The sequence below is a fragment of the Scylla paramamosain genome, chromosome 6 (assembly GCF_035594125.1).
Source record: "Scylla paramamosain isolate STU-SP2022 chromosome 6, ASM3559412v1, whole genome shotgun sequence".
Lineage (NCBI taxonomy): Eukaryota > Metazoa > Arthropoda > Malacostraca > Decapoda > Portunidae > Scylla > Scylla paramamosain.
Genome location: NC_087156.1, coordinates 15486853 through 15502739, shown reverse-complemented (window position 1 = coordinate 15502739; position 15887 = coordinate 15486853). Strand labels below are relative to the sequence as shown.

General features: G+C 46.9%; 1 long non-coding RNA gene across 1 annotated transcript in view; it reads left to right on the top strand.

The window, feature by feature from the left end:
- The first annotated feature begins 284 nt into the window (after positions 1-284).
- Positions 285-15887, top strand: part of LOC135101104 (uncharacterized) — a 189559-nt gene continuing 173956 nt past the window's right edge. Inside the window, exon 1 of the long non-coding RNA XR_010269025.1 lies at positions 285-345. This is a non-coding gene — a long non-coding RNA (uncharacterized LOC135101104). The remainder of the gene's footprint in view (positions 346-15887) is intronic.

Here is a 15887-nt window from a genome sequence, read left to right as displayed (position 1 = left end):
AATCAAAATATCTTTCCCCTCGCTACTCACGGACACGGCCACAAAACTACGAGGGAAGCATTCAAAGTGTGGGCAGGAGAAGGAACTTAAACAAATATATGAGTTATCTTTTAAATGCGCAGTGAATCTGATAAAAATAAGTCCCTGGAACGCCCCTGGCCGGCCGCCCCGTGTCTGATGGGTAGTAAAGTTACCTGGCATTGATAAGACCTTGCCATATTGAGCACATTTTTCTTTTTGTGCCCATACTCTGACCACACTGACCATTTTTTTCTTTCCTACACAGTCCTCCTGAGTCCCCGGGTCGGCGTAGCGGAGTGGCGGGTAGATAGTGGCCGTGTCGAGGTGAGTTTACGAGCTTACGGCGCCGTGAAGCAAACAATCCAATTAGATCCAAGTTGTCCAGGCCGTGAACGAGTCCCGTGGGATGACCTGTGTGCGCAGCAGGCCGGGTTATCAGATACGCGGCCTCTCTCGCTCTTATTCACTCCTGTTCTATTTTCTTTTTTCTTTTCCTTATCTTTTTCTTCTTCCAAGTGCTGTGTGATCTCTCAGGTGGTGTTGCTTTAAAGTTAATCGTTTGTTGGGTTTCTTCTGCAGTTCTGGTCTTGTTTTCGTTAGTGAGGTAATAATAGTAATGGGAATAATAATAATAATAATAATAATATTAATAATGATAATGATAATAATAATAATAATAATAACAATAATAATAATAATAATAATAATAATAATAATACTTTCTTTAATCGATTTGCATACACACACATCCTGGAACTCGTTGCGGATCAAGGTGTATATGTAAATCTGGGTTGAAATGATATAAGATAATATAAAGTAAAGAAATATAACAAACATAATAGAATTTAAACACAAATTAAATTCACAAAACACACACACACACACACGCACATACACACCACAATATAATATTTTCACTGTCTATTACTTGCAGTTAAAGCTGTACAGTTTCATTACCTCCCTGCCTAACAGTTTTCTCTAGTTTCCTCTTTCTTTCTCTTCCTTTTACCTTCTCTCCTTTTATCAGTTGGCATTTAAATTTTCCCTCCAACTTTCTTTCTTACCGTCTCACTATTTCTCCTTCCTCTCTCTCTCTCTCTCTCTCTCTCTCTCTCTCTCTCTCTCTCTGAATCTGAATCTGAATCTCTCTCTCTCTCTCTCTCTCTCTCTCTCTCTCTCTCTTTTTTTCTTTTCTCCGATCTTCTCTTGTCACTCCTTCCTTTACCCCTGTCCTTCACTTTCCTTCCTCATCCTTCACCCATCACTCCTTCCCTCCGTCCCGCCCTTCGCCCACACCCCTCCCTCTTCTCAGACTCTCCATCCCTCCCTTCATCCCTTCACTTCGCATTTCTCCTTCCCAGAAAAAAAACGTTTAATATATAAATGATATACTTGAAGGTAAAGAGCGATATATGCATAGAAGAGAACGTTTCCAGAAAGACAGAGAGAGAGAGAGAGAGAGAGAGAGAGAGAGAGAGAGAGAGAGAGAGAGAGAGAGAGAGAGAGAGAGAAAGAGAGAGAGAGAGAGGCGATGCTTGTCTTCAGGTTACATACACAAGAGCTGTACACACGGAGGGTTCACAGTGTCAAGTGCCTCCTCCTCCTCCTCCTCCTCCTCCTCCTCCTCCTCCTCCTCCTCCTTTCTTCTTTCAGCTACGCCTTCTGAAGCACCTCCGGTATGGTCTAGGGACTTCTCTCTCTCTCTCTCTCTCTCTCTCTCTCTCTCTCTCTCTCTCTCTCTCTCTCTCTCTCTCTCTCTCTCTCTCTCTCTCTCTCTCTCTCTCTCTCTCTCTCTCTCTCTCTCTCTCTCTCTCTCTCTCTCTCTCTCTCTGTCACTGCGGGAGGCGTTTGATTGGCCTCCTTCGCCCTGCAACCTGAGACCAACGCTAACATTCGCGCTGGCTGGGAATGTATTAGGTTTCATGAAGATTAGTTGGAAATGAGGAGCATCTTGATAATTCCCTCCTGGCTAATAGGGAGAGCAGGGCCGTGGCGGGAGAGTTAAGGGCGTGTTTCCAGTCCTCAGCATCCCTGGGAATGGTAAGCTACGTAGTGACGGTGAGCGGTTATAGCTGGATAGAGAGAGAGAAAGAGAGAGAGAGAGAGAGAGAGAGAGAGAGAGAGAGAGAGAGAGAGAGAGAGAGAGAGAGAGAGAGAGAGAGAGAGAGAGGGGTTAGTTGAATGTACTGAGTATATTGATATCTGCCGCTACGTTAATAGGGAAGGGGAGGCTGTGATGGGTGTATGGGTGTGTGTGTTTGGGTGTGTTTTTAGTCCTCATCTGTGTTACGGGTTGTCCGAGTAGTGACGGAAAGGATTTACGAGGAGGAGGAGGAGTGGATCTGTGTAGGTTTGGTTCTAGTAGCGTATCCTTGTTGTTTCCAAGTTAGTAATCCACGTGAGAGCTTCGGTGTGTTTTATGTTTCCATCTGTGTCGCTGGTTGTCTGAATAGTAAGGGTGAGGGTGTGTAGTGAGGAGGAGAGGAGAAGAACAAGGAGAAAGGGTAAAAAAAACAAGGCGTCCAGGTCAAAAAAGTATACCTGTATTGTTTTTGGGGTTAGCAGTGCAAGAAGTGTAGCTGCGAGGAAGTACTGGTAATGCTGCGGTGAGTCCTTTTCTGTATCACAAGGGTCCAAGCGCTGCCATGTTTAGGACGCCGAGACATGACAGTAATTTGAATTAATCCGAATGTATAATTTCTTTTACTGCCGGAGGTGCAGCTGATCTCCGCGATAAGTAAATGTGTTCTTTAATATCTCAACTTGGCGGGCGAGGAGGGAGCGATGGACACAAGATAGCGAGTTTACTCCCAGCGAAGCACCGGCTCAGGCCACTCCACGGCAGCCTGGGAGAAGAACCTATAAATTTACACGAAAATATATATGTCTCGGAATTATCTTACGCTCCATCTGCGACGTTGCTGGAAGCATTTCACTCAGCCTCCCTCCACCTCACCTCCACCGCGCGACAGGCCGAGCCGCCGCCGCCTCCCCCCGCAGCACCTCGCCTCCCTCCCTGTCTTGACGTCCTCGTGAGGGCTGGAATTTGAGTGGCTCCTTCGTTTGTCTTTCCTCTTTTTATGCGTCGAATTGTAATATGATCACGTGGTGCCAAGGTGATTAGTGACGCCAGAGAGACTTGAAGGAGGAGTGGAGAGGAGAAGAGAGGAGGAGGAGGAGGAGGAGGAGGAGGAGGAGGAGGGTGTCACGGGTAGGGTCAGCTGTCCGAGGTAAAGCAAACACGAGCATCTGCCGGTCTTCATCCCCTTCCTCGCCTCCTCTCCCCCCACACACAACCCCCACTGCTGGCGTCACACGAGGCGGGTCATTTGCATGCAGTCATCTCCTCTCCTCCCGGCCTGATGTATTTAAATGTTTTCTTTTTCCACCTTCACTCTTCAGCGCTCTTACGATAACACCGCATGAGATATTAGCCATCGAGGGAGGTTTACTGGCCTTTTATGGCTCCCACCTGTATAATTTCCGGCGGCTGCACTCATATACATGGCCTGAGACGCAGAGTGGGCCGGGCGAGAGGCGTAGGAGGGGTGGGGGAGGAAGGGCGGGTGTGGCAACGGGTTACACGAATTTTTAATCTCCCGGGCAGCCGAGTGAGCCTGGCAACCTTGGCCTGTTGGTAAGACCTCTGCCCGCGCTAACAGCATTACCTTTGTTGATCCTCTCTCATCCAATTTTAGGATCTTATCTCGGCCACGATTGTTCCGTCTCACTGTTGTCTGAGCCTTGGGTTAGCGGCGGGAGATAGCGCCTAGATCCTTCCGCCTCGCCGCTGCACTTTTGTTTCCAGAAGCACTCCGGGCCTCGATAAAGAGTTCCCGCTGATGGAGTGAACATGGGCAGCCTCGTGGCCAGTTAATTGGCTTGGGATTGCCAGATGCGTTGCCAAGTGCGGCGGTAATGACTCAATATATGCGCGGAGTGCTGGCGTGTGGGGCGGCCCCTGTCCTACATGGGTAACGCCCGATAGCATCGCCGCGCCAAAATTACTCGCCGCCATAACCCAGACTCAAGGGCCGATGGAGTGGGATGATTATGGTACTTTCTTCCTGCAACAACGTGACGGTTTTGTCTTTTTATTTTTTTTTCCATTCTCAAGATTCAAAGTAGAACCGAAATACGTATTATTGGAAGTTGGTCCTATTTTTTTTTTTTTTATGAATTCTGGCTTATTTTTTTCTTTTGTGATGGAGCCAGAGGGCCACTCTGCCTTGTTTACTGCTTTTTTCCTGCTTTGGCCAAATATTTACTAGTCTCTGGTGTATATATCGTTACCAGACCTGCACTTTCATATGCTGGTGTTGTGCTATCATTAACATTAGCTTTTCCTGCCTCGCTATCTGCTTAACGTACAAAGTGGTTTGATTTTATCATGAATATTTTTGTCTTTTTTCTATATCAGCTTGACAGGATCTATCATAGACCACAGTTCGCTTCCTCACCTTTCCCTTGCATTTCCTGATAAGAGTTGTGTAATTTTACCATTTTTCACGATCGTAAAATCCATTTCATGTTATCATTACATTAATCCTTGCCTCTTCCTCCCTTATTAACCTTTCTCCTTTTGACCCTTCCACCCACCCTTGTCTCTCAGCCTCTCCTGCCTTCGCTCCTCACTCTCCCTTCCTCTCGCCGTCCCTCTCTCACTTCTTTCCTTCCTGGCTCACTCAATATTCTGCCTAATTCACCTCCTCCTCCTCCTCCCCGTCCTCTTCCCCGTCTTCATCCTCTCCACCTCCTCCTTCTCCTTCATTGCTCGCCTGGACAGACTCTCTCAATGCGCCTCATCAGGTTCGCTGATTAACGATTCCATTTATAGATCTTTTCTCTTTCTTTTTCTTCTTGTTGATTCTCTAGTGCATCTTCCATCTTGTTCCTCCCTCCTGCAGTCCAGCTGGCTGATGCAACGCCTCTTTTTGTCTCCCTTTTTCTTTTTCATTTCATTGTTTTTGGATATGAAGCATCGCTCTTTTCTTGGGAACTTTGTATTAGTGCTTCCTGCGAAGGTGAAATTGGACGTCTCTTTAGCGGTGGTGTAGAGTCGTCGTCAGAGTGAACCGCGGCAGCGAGTGTGTCGATGGTGCTGTAGATAAGGAGAGGCTCGTCGACCGCTGAATGGGAGACCAGAGGAGAGAGAGGCAACAAAGAGAGATAAATGGGGTGCGGGGACGAGGGGAGTGACGCCCAAGCTTATCTCCAGCGTCATCAGCATCAGTGTCATCGGAGTAATGATCCCCCGCTGTCCCTCGCCCCCATCCCGGCCGCGCCATTTCCTCCTCGCGGCCGTCATTACCCAAACCCTAATGCTCGTCTCATCTCGCTCACCTGCCGTCATAACTAAGGCCGCCCCGACAACACCTCCACTCCGACCACCAGTTACCCTCGCAGTCCTTCTCCATTATCGCCTGCACCACCACCGTCATTACCCCGGAAACCCTCGCCATCGCCCCTGCACCTCCAGGCTCCTCCACTGCGGCTGTTCATACGCCGTGGATAAAGCGCGTTATCAAGCCTCGATCCGATTCCATAATTGAAAGCGGAGCGTGGACGTCTGAGAGCAAAGACGGACGGCGATGGTAACGAAGAGCGAGTTATTGACCAATAATGCCTGCGAACCACCCGGGCTGACTGGGAGCACAATGCAATCTCCAGATGCTTGATTGTTGACTCTGGCCGCGGATTGCCGGGTCCAGCGTGCCCAGGCCAGCGCGGACGGCAGACCAGACCCATGCCAGACAGCAACACCCGCCCCCATCCTCGTCGGGCTTTATGAGACAGAGGAAAATATCATTGAGGTGCGAAACCGAATGGCCAGGTTGTATTTTGATGTTATGTGAGCCGTGTTCATTATTTTTTTTCGTGAGTGTGCAGCTTCCAGTATAAATAAGTAGTGCTACAGGGTAAATATTTAGCAGCGTAGTTAAAGGGGAGATTTGAAGGCAGTGATAGGAAAAAAAAAAAAAACGGATGGGGAGAGACTGAATAGAATAGTTACAGCCTTAACTTGAATATCTTGCCGAAAAAAAAGTAGACCTTAGAACACACACACACACACACACACACACACACACACACACACACACACACACACACACACACACACACACACACACACACACACACACACACACACACACATACACATAAATTTGCATATCTTTCGACAAATACAGCTAAGGAATTGCAAGGAAGAAAAGAAACACACACACACACACACACACACACACACACACACACACACACACACACACACACACACACACACACACACACACACATAAATTTGCGTATCCTTCGACAAATACAGTCAGGGAATTGCAAGGAAGAAAAGAAACACACACACACACACACACACACACACACACACACACACACACACACACACACACACACACACACACACACACACACACACACACACTCACACGAAAAACATTGCAGTATAAATACGAAGGCGCCTAAAAAAAACAATCACGCAATCTCAGACTAACTTACGCGGTACAACTAACAAGCAGAACACTGGCGGTGGCGGTGGTGGTGGTGGTGGTGGTGGTGGTGGTGGTGGTGGTGGTGGCTCTCAGACACGGACCAAACTCACTGATTGGAAAGCAGAGCAAGTATCGTAGAAGAAAAAAAAAAGGCAACTCATCAGTGCAGGTAAAACACGGACAAAATTGGGTGCAGGAGAGAGAGAGAGAGAGAGAGAGAGAGAGAGAGAGAGAGAGAGAGAGAGAGAGAGAGAGAGAGAGAGAGAGAGAGACCTAAAGAAAAGCATGACAAGTAAGATGTAGAACAAAATCAAGCGTGGAATAGAGCATCGGTTAAAGAAAAAAACTGGACCGCAAGAGTTAAAGCAAAGAGTGAGATATGAGTAAAAGGAAGGAACATTGAGGGTAATAACACCTTGGGGGAAGCGCGAGTCACAGTGGACAGTTTCAATTCGCCGAATCACGATCAGAAAACAATTGGCATGGTGTATGAAGAGTCTTATCGCGCTGCCGTAGTAAAACAGTGAACCTAAGATTGCACTCTCGTCGGCCGCGCCCCGCCTGATGCACCGTCACCCCCGCCGGCGGCTTCGCTATCGGAGCATCACGCGGCCCTTGAGTTACGGCACCGGAGACCATTTCGGCTTGGAGAGAGAGCTAAAGGTGGTGGTGGTGGTGATGATGGTGGTGATGGTAATGGTGGTGGTGGTGGTGGTGGGTTGTCAAGTTGGCTGTGTCATTCTCGTTCTAGTTGTTATTCTCGTATTTTATATCGTTCTGTTTTCCTCCTCCTCCTCCTCCTCCTCCTCCTCCTCCTCCTCCTTATGTTCTTTTCCTACTCTTCCTTCCCTTCTTTCTTCTTTGATTTTTTTTACTTCTTCATTATAACTCGCGTGGTCCTCTAAGTACAGAGAGAGAGAGAGAGAGAGAGAGAGAGAGAGAGAGAGAGAGAGAGAGAGAGAGAGAGAGAGAGAGAGAGAGAGAGAGAGAGAGAGACTTGTGTTCGGCGTGCACGGGATATGGACTGCGATACAGAAAAAAAAATGACGAAAAAATAAAATGAAAAAACACGAATGATCAAATAACAGAATGCAAACAATTACTTCTTGGCTGGAAGGGAGAAGTACAAAGGTCCGCCGCTTTATTGGAGGCTTTGTGTTCCGTATGAGGCTAATATTGAACCCCTTCAGGCGCCGCCACGCTGCCATCGGAGAGAACCTTTGTGGGGCAGGTGTTGTGGCGCGTGTGAGTCGCTAATAGAACAGACGCCTCTACACGAACGTTGTATTACCAGCTTATCTGTTTTAATTTTCGTCGTTGATGTTTTTAAGAAATGCTTTAAGATCCCAGGTGGTTAAAAATTATTAATGTGAAAGATTAATATGGATTTTTAGTCGTGTTCATGTTTTTTTTTCTTTTATAATTTTTCCGCTTCGATATGACAAAGTTAATGATACCTTTTCATGTGGTAATTGAATAACCACTTGTATATCTTGTGTATGAACCATACTTTTTTAACTCCCACCCCATTATGACTCGTAATGTAAAAGATATAAAAAGAAAATATCCACGACTGAGAAAAAAATAAATACTTATAGAATATTGTTGATTGCGGTACATATTTTTTCTTCCTCTTTTTGGGAATACAGTTTGAATAAAGGTTAATGAAACTCAGCAAGTCATCGCCATGTGGAGGAGAATGGAAGTGTTAGGAAACAGTGACCGGCGGCCGTGGAGAGACTGCTGTCATGAGGCAGAGGACGGGAGCGGTGTGCCGGGATGCCCAAAGAGGGGGCGACCCGGGCATGGGAAGCAATGTTCGTACCACCAGCCATGAATGGAGGCCAGGGAGGAGGAGGCAGAGGGAGGAAGAGTGCTATTTAAGGTAGAGAAGATCCCTCAGCATAAAAATGTGTCTGTGTATACGTGAGAGAGAGAGAGAGAGAGAGAGAGAGAGAGAGAGAGAGAGAGAGAGAGAGAGAGAGAGAGAGAGAGAGAGAGAGAGAGAGAGAGAGAGACGGTAGGTATCAAAACTTTTATCACATTACAACATAACGGGTGGTGAGTTAGGAAGATGTGTACTGCAACGAGCACAGGGGCCTACCACACGATGCCTTACTCACGTGATGACAGAGGGAGGGACGCGGGGGAAAAAATAAATAAATAAAAGTGAAAAAAATACAAGATAATAAGCAACACGCAGCTACTCCTACCCTACGCCTCTGTTTCCCTCCACCTTCGCATCCCTCATCCTCCATTTTCTCTTGTGTCCTCGTGTCCCCTCCCTCTCCTTCATTACCGGGAAACAAAGAACACAGGCACCACCACCAGTACCACCACCAGCATAACCACAAAGGTGCTCGCCACAGGGTCAGGCGAAGGTCACCACCCTTTGACTCCCTCTTAATAAACACAACCTTGGCCGCGCTGACAGACCGGATTACCGCCAGCTAATACCTGGGTTTGCTGAGTGATCTAAGTGCAGGCCTCACCGCGGGCTGGGACTGGAGGGGGCGGCGCTGCTTCTGCCCTCCCTGCAACACGCGCTCACATGGTCGCCTATACTGATTACAACAAGGCGTTCTCCACCCTTAGCTCCAGCAGGAGTGAGTACCAGCCGACGCCCACTTCTCACCCCCTCCCGCTGAGCATTTGGGTAAATTATAAATCCATGAGGCTTCCCCGTTCCGTCGCCGCGGTAAATTCAGTCATCTCTCGCCCCTCTTGATTGATCGGCTCCAGCAGTCAATTCACACGAACACGCGGCCGCTCGGGGAGATGAGCGCCGATAGGGATCATTTTCCTTCCTATCGGCGCATCAACGTGAGAGGAGGAAGGGAGGAAAGGTGAAGGAGGAGAAGGAGAAGGAGGCGGAGGGGCTGGTTGGGAAAGCGAAAGGATAGATGGGAAAGAAGTGGAGGAGGAAGGGAGGGAAGGAAAGGTTTAAGTACTGGGTAAGACTCACTCCCTCGCTGGATTTTGAATTTCGCGTTCTCGGATCCATAATTCCGAGTGAGGAAGCTGCGGGCATGGGCGCCTTTCCCCGCTGACGGCCGTAATGGAAGGGCGTCAGCGCATTACTTAGAATGAACGACGTTAATCAGGAGATGGCCCGAGAGATGGCGATAACCAGGATGAAGGGGATATGATGGAGAGATGCAGCGATAATCGGGAGATAAGGCGAGATGACAGAGAGATGGGATGATAGCGGTGCAGGGTGGAGATGATGGGGCTTGATAAGAGGGGTAATCAAAAGAGAAGAAGGTGATGTATGCAGGGTGATGATGGCTGGTGCCTTACTGATCACTCCCTGCGGCTGCGTGGGGGCAAGGCAGGGCGAAGGGTGAGGCCGAGGAATAGCCGCGGAGAAAAGAAAGTTGATGAAGGAGACAGTGTGATAACGATAGGAAAAGGGAAAGGCATGGACTCAGGCGAGGTGGGGATTATAAGATAAAAGAAAATTGAAAGACAGGAGAGTTTGCACGACGGACGATAAACTGATACAAGATAAAGATGACGAAATATCTTTGCTACAGGCAAGAAGAAAATTAATTAAAGTACAGAAGAGTTGTTCTGCTGAAAAATTAAAAGGAAACTAAGAATCATGGCGCGCGCACACACACACACACACACACACACACACACACACACACACACACACACACACACACACACACACACACACACACACACACACACACACACACACACACACACACACACACACACACACACACACACAAAGACAAACACAAATACACACACAATAAGAAAACCAGATAATCAAACAGAACATAAAGTCAGGAACAAAAAAAAAAGAGAGAGAGAATTAGAGAAAGAAAAACAAAAACACACAAACGAAAATGGAAAACAGGATAGGAATAAGAGAGAAAAATAGTAATACAATGCTCACTAGAGAGATGTCAGGAGATTGAGACCAAACCGGCCCCGTCACCTCCCCTTCTCTCAGCCCGACGCCCAAACAGGGACACCCGCCAATTGGAGAAAGTCTCGAACATGTTTCATTCATTCCGAGTCCACCAGTCCCTTCCCTTTCCCGCCTCAGAAGAGGTCAGAGGTCAGGAAAACCCTTGGAGATGCCACGGGCGGGGCTCCCAGGGGGTCGTCGGGTCGGCTGGGGCGTGTGTGTGTGGGGGTGAAGAGGTCAGGGTGCTTGTGGGGGCCGGGGTGAGAGTTCAGGGTGATTGTAAGCCCTGGCTGCGGGTTCATTTTTAAGTGTCGGCCTGGGAATTCGTGGGTGATGTTGAGCTGGACTTGAGGTATATGCGAGGAGTGGTCCTGGCTTGGGAGTGAGGTGGAGCCCGTGTAGTGAGGTATGATAGGGAGGTGACAAAGTGGTGTGGTGGTTGTGGTGTAGGTTTTGAATAATGGGGCGTGTGGTAGTGAGGTGGAGTACGTGGAGTGATGGTATGGTAGTGAGGTGACGGAGTGGTGTGGTGTTGTGATGGAGAAGAGTAAAAGTTAATGATTGCTAAAGAGACTAAGGAATAAAATGGAACGAGAAATGACGACAGTGGGTATTGAATAGCGCTATAATATCGTCTCGTGGCGTGTGGTATTGAAAATGGATAGTTAGATTACTGAAGAGTGTTGTGGAATAGTAAGTAGCAATGCAGTGAATTGTCGCCTGAAATGTATGGGGTAAATTAATGTGTTAGAAGTGAATGAGTGGCTCATGAAGCTAGTGTGACGTGGAGCGAATGGGTCGTGGAGTGACAGTGTGTGGCTGGCGAGGCGTGGCGTATATGGAAAGGAATGATGGTGGAGGGAGGTGCACATGGCTTACTACAGGGTGACGGAGGGCTTGATTGTGTTTCATTGTGTGGGGTGCCGAGCGAAGGGTGAAGGCGGGACCGGATAGAAGGACATATATACATGTTCCTTCCCCCTTCCCCCCCCCTCTCTCTCTCTCTCTCTCTCTCTCTCTCTCTCTCTCTCTCTCTCTCTCTCTCTCTCTCTCTCTCTCTCTCTCTCTTTTTTTTTTTTTTATAATTCCTGGAAGAGAGGACCTTTTGTGTGCTTTCCTTCTAAGAACAAACTGTAAAAGAAGAGAGGAAGGAAAAATAGGAATATGAAACCTATAAAGTCGTAAAGTAAGATTTAAAAGACTCATCCTTTTATTCTCCTCCTGGATCATCCCTGGGAACAGGATAACCCTTTGTGTATATTTTTATGACCAAGCTAACATAGAAATAAGAAAAAGAAGCGTCCTCTAAAACCATAAAAAAATAATATTAGAAAACATCTCCGTCTATTCCTTCCCTGAATCATCCAAAGAACATCGTAACTCTCAATACTTTCCTGAGAGAACAGACGGAGAAGTAACTAATACCTTCTATAAAACAGTGAAATAAGAAACTTGGAACACCTCATTTCCTTGGAAATTACCGTATTCTTTAAGTAATATCTAGCACACAAACTATTTCCACGCCTATTCTTAACCAGGCATCGTGCTCATGAACATTCAATAAACAGTTAGAAGAGGTCGCGAGTTCGTGTGAATTCTCAAGGTTTAGGACACGAAGAAGACGCTATTAACCTTGACTTGGGGATCCCTTGAACCCTACGCCAGGCTGAGGGTCGCGGTGTCACGGAGGTCGTGTTTGCGGAGAATCGGGGTCGTGATGGGCGTGAGGGCGTAGGCGTGAGGCGGGTCGTGGGGTCAACAAGAGACGAGGCGACACAGGGATCTGCGGTATTGTTTTGCCCCGACGAGACAACCATTGTGGGCGGGTTAGGTTGTCAGTATATGGGTGAGGGAGGGGCGGGGCTGGGCAGGGGTGAGGGCGGAGTGGCGAGGACTGGGCGTGGTCACCGAAAGGACATAAAGTGTGACGCCATAACAGGAGTGAAGCGGGTTTTGTGTTTCGTTGTTATTGTTAGACGGGAAATAACGAAAGGGAGGAGTGCGCTCTCTCTCTCTCTCTCTCTCTCTCTCTCTCTCTCTCTCTCTCTCTCTCTCTCTCTCTCTCTCTCTCTCTCTCTCTCTCTCTCTCTTATTTACACGTCTCTGCAAGCAAGATGATTATATACGTGAGGCAAGTGTATGCATTCAGACTTATCGTGTGTGTGTGTGTGTGTGTGTGTGTGTGTGTGTGTGTGTGTGTGTGTGTGTGTGTGTGTGTGTATTTCTTGGCTGTGTTCTCACTTGCCATTGTTTCTTCTCGCCTCTTCTCACCTCGCTTACTATCTCTCCGGAGCCTCGATAACTCCAGCCTCACCTAAGTCTAGTACTTCACCAGGTGCCCGATTCTGATAACACCACCTTGTCCAACTTTACTGGCTAAGTGTGTGTGTGTGTGTGTGTGTGTGTGTGTGTGTGTGTGTGTGTGGGTGAATCTTTTCCCTCCTCCATTGACTTCGCCTCGTTCCGATTAGCTCCAGTTAGAGTGATTTGTTAATTTTTTGGGCCAGTCGTTCACGCCTTCGCCAGCGGCTTGCAGGAGATAAAAAATAGATCACAAGTGGGTTTTACGATCTTGTTTCCCTCCCACAAGAGGCCGAAAACTCTTGGGCGTAGCGATACGAGCTGAGTGGAGGGAGTATCGAGCTGATTGTCTGCTCATGTTGCCGCCAGATACGGCTGGTTCATGGTCTCAGCGCGAGAGGTTAAAGATAAAGCGTCCGAGGCTTGGAGAGGTGAAGAGCCCAGCCCGCATACCGAAGCTGGAGATTGCCTGGGCCGTGAGGTGAGATTCAGGCCTGATACTTGTGGGATGTGATAGCTTTCATGGTGGTGTGTGTGTGAGAGAGAGAGAGAGAGAGAGAGAGAGAGAGAGAGAGAGAGAGAGAGAGAGAGAGAGAGAGAGAGAGAGAGAGAGAGAGAGAGAGAATATCTTGATGCAAAACATGATTCTTAAGGCAATAAATGCATCAGTTCTCAAGATATTGTCATTTTCATGATTTCCCGATGTAAAGTATTATACGTAGCTGAAGTATGTACATATTTCTTCGTACCAACGAGTATAGCAAAGCATTTGGGAGTTGAGATAAGGTACACCGGGCCATAATGTTTTCCCCAACGACCAGAAACTTCACAACAGGTGTTAGGGAAGGAATGTTTAGTGAATTAGGCTGAAAGGAATGTTTAATAAACGTACAAAGAATGAGATAATGTAATACTGTTTGTAACATGAATAGGAGAGCCAAGGAAAGTTTGGAGAATGTTATATTAAAGCCTTCTTGAGCTCTGATTTAGGCAAACAACAGCATCAGCAGCAGCAGCAACAACAACAACAGCAACAACAACAACAACAACAACAACAACAACAACAACAACAACAACAACAACTACTACTACTACTACTACTACCACTACTACTACTACTACTACTACTACTATTACTACTACTACTACTACTACTACTACTACTACTACTACTACTACTACTACTACTACTACTACTACTACTACTACTACTACTACTACTACTACTATTACTACTACTACTACTACTACTTTTACTACTACGAGACATTAACATAAGACTTTCAAATAGAGTAAAATAAGTGCTGGAAAATGTTAGTGCTAGAGAAAATCGTATACAATAGAGCATCTTATATAAGACGAAGAGTACGAGAATTGTTAATGGAAAATATGATAAATAACTGACTGAGTGTGTGTGTGTGATGAATAGTGGCAAGTGAAGGACAGAGAAGCTATTTAGGAGAGTGTTGATGCAAAGTCTCGTGGTAGGTTTACAGGCAGTAAATGTTGCAAAGGCAGGCCAAGTGAAGATTGATTGATTAAGAGCGGCACGGGAACGAGTTTATCACAGCAGGTGAGGAGTTGGCAGTGTGTGGGGGCATCCTCTGAGGCAGATGGATGGGCGAGGTGACGCCTTAGTGACAGGGTAGGTGAAGAGGAAGGGAGCGCAGCTTGCCGAGTCCCTAATAGTGTAGTGAGGGAAGAGAGGAAGCGTGAACATTTATCAGAAGGGAAAGTGAAGTAAAGGGAGGAACGTTATGAGGTCTTGGCAGCAGGCTCGTTAAGGGTGAGGTGCTGTATCCTATGCTTTTCCCCCTAAGCGAAGGTGCCTGTGGCGTTTTGCCTCTGCTAGTTGGGGGGACCTGAGGAGGTATTTTGCTGATTTTCCTTGGAATGACCACTGCTTCCGTGTCAGAGACCCGTCTTTGTGTGCTGAGCGCATAACGGAGGTGATAGTGTCTGGCATGGAGGCGTACATTCCTCACTCTTTTTCTTGACCTAAACCTTCCAAACCTTGGTTTAACACAGCTTATTCTCGTGCTATACAACTATACAACTATCCTCTCTTCTTCATTGACACTCAACTGTCCCCCTCTTCTACACTGAACATCCTCGGTTTGCCCTTTACTTATAATCTGAACTGAAAACTTCACATCTCATCTCTAGCTAAAACAGCTTCTATGAAGTTGGTGTTCTGAGACGTCTCCGCCAGTTTTTCTCACCCGTCCAGCTGCTAACTCTGTACAAGGGCCTTATCCGTCCATGTATGGAGTATGCTTCACATGTCTGGGGGTTCCACTCATACTGCTCTTCTAGACAGGGTGGAATCAACAGCTTTTCGTCTCATCAACTCCTCTCCTCTAACTGACTGTCTTCAGCCTCTCTCTCACCTCCGCAATGTTGCATCTCTAGCTATCTTCTACCGCTATTTTCATTCTAACTGCTTTTCAGATATTGCTAACTGCATGCCTCCCCTCCTCTCGCGGATTCGCTGCACAAGACTTTCTTCTTTCTCTCACCCCTATTCTGTCCACCTCTCTAATGCAAGAGTTAACCAGTATTCTCAATCATTCATTCCTTTCTCTGGTAAACTCTAGAACTCCCTGCCTGCTTCTGTATTTCCACCTTCCTTTGACTTGAATTCCTTCAAGAGGGAGGTTTCAAGACACTTATCCATCAATTTTTGACTACTGTTTTGACCCTTTTATGGAACTGGCATTTCAGTGGCCATTTTTTTTATTGTATTTTTGTTCCCCTTGGCCAGTGTCCTTCCTACATAAAAAAAAATAAATAAATAAAATAAAATAAAAAAAATACAATTTTTAACAAAGCGTCGAACAAGGATGCTATTTTGGCAGTGGATGTTTGAGACCCGGACATTAGTGGCAAAAATATGCTTTGGTGTCGTATGTGGTAAGTGATGACAATTATAAGAGTAAATTCAGGGTAAACTTAGCTAGAATTTACAGACACTGGCAGCGAGACTAGGTGTCGTCATGATAGATAACCCGTCCACTCATCCTTTCGTCACGAAAGGATGAGTGGACGGGTCGATGTGACGTTTAACTATGACCTGAGAGTAATCACCCAAGCAGCCAGCAGTTCTGTCTATTTGCCTCACACACACACAC